Genomic DNA, 3,470 nt, shown 5'->3' on the forward strand with positions numbered 1-3,470 from the left:
GTACCTATTAAAAGAAACACAAACTTGTGAACGTGGTTAGCAAGCAAAAGTATTGAGCCAGCAGTCACTACGGAAGATGGTACTCATGAGGATATAGTGACCGCAGGTGACTACATGCATTATTCTACAGAGAGACAGTTCTTACTAATTATATTGGATGCTTTTAACAGACACAGTGTCACAGGGCTAAAATGTATTACAAAGTAACCACCATGCTGCGAACTGTTTCAGCTAGTTTCCATATATGGAACTCAGCTGGAGCCTGAACAAGCATATGTCTGATTAAGCATAGGCTATCATGAGTCAGCTGCAAAAATTAATTTTCCCACACACATCTGGTGACTAGTACTTAGTAATTTGTGAGCCTTTCCTGTGGAAACTGGAGCCATCCCAGGAACAACTGAATACTGTAGAGCATAAACATTTTCGGTAGTTTTTTTTATTTTTATGGGTTATTGATGTGAACTCCTGACTTCGATTAAGAGTTTCCAATGTACTACAGGATTTCACTTGAAACAATACAAAAACCTCCTTTCCTTGTCTAAAAGGCAAAATTAAGTCCCTGCTAAAATAAATGACTTTACAGTAAATGTGAGTGGAGCTGACAATGCATAGAGGTGGAAATTACGCTTCCATTTGTATGAATGGAAAAAGACATTGTATACACAGATGTTCTTGCTATTATTTCTACTCAGTATACTGTATCAGTATTTTAGTATTTTTCTCTTGTCATACAGATCTTGACCTTGTAAGCAATGTAGGTACCCACTGGTTGTATAATAAGAATTCTCCTTCATGCTATATTCTACCAACCTGATGAAACTATTTTCGGAAGATCTTGTCCTTCTTGTAATTTTGAAGGGTGCAAGAATTTTGTGTTCTTATGTTATTAAAAAGTCTTACAAAATTAAAGAACATTTAGTTTTCTGTAAGGGTCTGAAAATCCAGGGGACAGAAAAAAATTCAGGCTGGCTATAACACTGGCTTTGCATCAAGTTTGACAGAAAAAGAAATGCACAGTAGTCAGGCTGGGATCTCTCCAAACTGAATATTCCATCTGGTATCCCCATATGGATGTCCCCCCTGTCCATCTAATCATCCTAATTGGGTGCCTGCTATGTGGGAGGTGCTGGCATACTTTCATGGGCAGTTACACACGGCACCCTGGGAATTCTGAAGGGGCCAAATCTACTGACCCTGCATTTATCTTCAAGCAGATGTCAGGATGAAAAATTGTAACATTTTGTAAGTGACCCATTTTTCTGACACTCCAACAGAGCAGCTGGATTGTCTCCAGCTAAAAGACAAGGAGACTGTAGAAATAGTCTGCTGGCTCCTGGGATTTGAACCTGGGCCTCTAGTTTACTAACCAAACGCCATAACTGCTTGGCCAAAAGGTCAGGACCAGTTGAACTGGTCAGTTGGTGGCTTGAACCCCACTATTATGCTGCTATGTATTTTTCCATCCCACTCATTTTTGGGAGCCTATGTTGTTAATTTTTGTCTCATCAATTGCGTAAAGTTCAATTTTTTCGATGAATAATGAAGATTTTTCTCAGCCCCAAAAAATTACCAAAATTTCAACCCACAACAGAAGGGCAGGTTCTAGAGACAACCATGAAATTTTATAATGCCCCATCTCTCTGACACTAGGTTTACTAGAGGAAATCTACATGTACTACTCTTCAGTAAAAAATTGTATATTTATATAATACAAAAAAGTAGTAATGTGTATAATTTACTTATGCACCTATGTACATAGTTAATTCTGCGGGGGGGGGGAGGCAAGTTCATGCTCAACTCAACTCATAGCTGCTGCTGACCTTGAGACGGTTGAGTAAGACAATGTCTCCTTGTGTTTGGTGGCCTTGAGGTGCAGCAACCACAGACAACTAGGCAGCTGTCTATTGAATTAAGAAGCTATCACTGTGTATCAGTACATGTGTGTGTACTTTGGGTTTGGCACCTGTCCATGGTACATTACTGCAGCACTGTTTCTGCACCAAGAAAAACAGATGTGTGAAAGAAGTACTGGTCTTGGAGAAAAACTGAACAGTTTTTGACTTGGATATTAGAATATCATAAAAATAGCATATAATTTTTTAGATGTAAAACTATGATTTCCCCCACAGTCGGCTATATCTGAAATGGAGTCGTACCGCACTTTTTGCCTCAGAAAACCGGCGCCAAATGTTGTCATACTTTCACCAGAACAGACTGGTGGTAGAAAATAGTACCCGTAACATTTCGTCAGTGTCACCCACAATCAGCTATATCTGAAATGGAGTTATACCGCACCTTTTGCCTCAGAAAACCAGCGCCAAATGTTGTAATACTTTTACCAGAACAGACTGGAGGTAGAAAATATTACCCGTAACATTACGTCAGTTTCACCCACAATCAGCTATATCTGAAATGGAGCAGTACCGCAAGATTTGCCTCAGAAAACTAGTGCCAAATGTTGTCATACTTTCACCATAACCGACTGGTGGTAGAAAATATTAGTTGTAACATTACGTCAGTGTCACCCACAATCAGCTATATCTGAAATGTAGCGGTACAGCACGTTTTGCCTCAGAAAACCGGCGCCAAATGTTGTCATACTTTCACCATAACCGACTGGTGGTAGAAAATATTAGCCGTAACATTACGTCAGTGTCACCCACAATCGGCTATATCTGAAATGTAGCGGTACAGCACGTTTTGCTTCAGAAAACCAGGGCCAGATGTTATCTTTACCTCGGCTCCATTTCCGGCAACCCCATCTGTGAAACAGGAAAGGCCAGATCAATAAAAATTCAATCTCAGAACTGAGGGATTGATTTTTACGGGGGAGGTGGTTTATTCATGTTTCAGAACAGAGTGGATTAGGATAGGAAAAGCGGCATGGTTATTTCTTAGCCCTTGTAATCCAGGTGAATGTAATGATAAGAGTTATGCCGCTATTTTGTATCATGTGAAATATGTTACAAGATGACATAATTTTTATGAATAATCAAGTCCACAGACAGAGAACCATACAATTATAGAGCTACATGTACATATACCTACTGCATATAACGCTAGTTCACCTTTATCCGCAGGGGACCTTTTATCCGTTTTTTTTTTTAATTTCAAAACGGTATTTACTTAAAATAGCACATCAAGCCGACGGGTGATAGTTTTAAACTGCAATGTACTGAAGATATTGCAATTTGAAAACAACGTCAAGTCGATGTGATATCCCCTAATACCCTGTTTTTAAAGGCAACGGATATAGGTTACCCAATGGATAATGGTGAACTACGGTTACAGATTTGTGTAGGTAAAATTGCAGCTGTAAAGATATTTCAAATATATTCTGATATTTGTTGTTTGCCCAGGGAAAACCGTTAATACATTGATATAAAACCACTGCAAACATTTCTTTATTTACAGTATCTGACCAGGTTCTGGCCCTTACATGTTTATAAGATCAGGTAAAATTATAT

This window comes from Branchiostoma floridae, chromosome 17 (genome assembly GCF_000003815.2).
Source record: "Branchiostoma floridae strain S238N-H82 chromosome 17, Bfl_VNyyK, whole genome shotgun sequence".
Taxonomy (NCBI): domain Eukaryota; kingdom Metazoa; phylum Chordata; class Leptocardii; order Amphioxiformes; family Branchiostomatidae; genus Branchiostoma; species Branchiostoma floridae.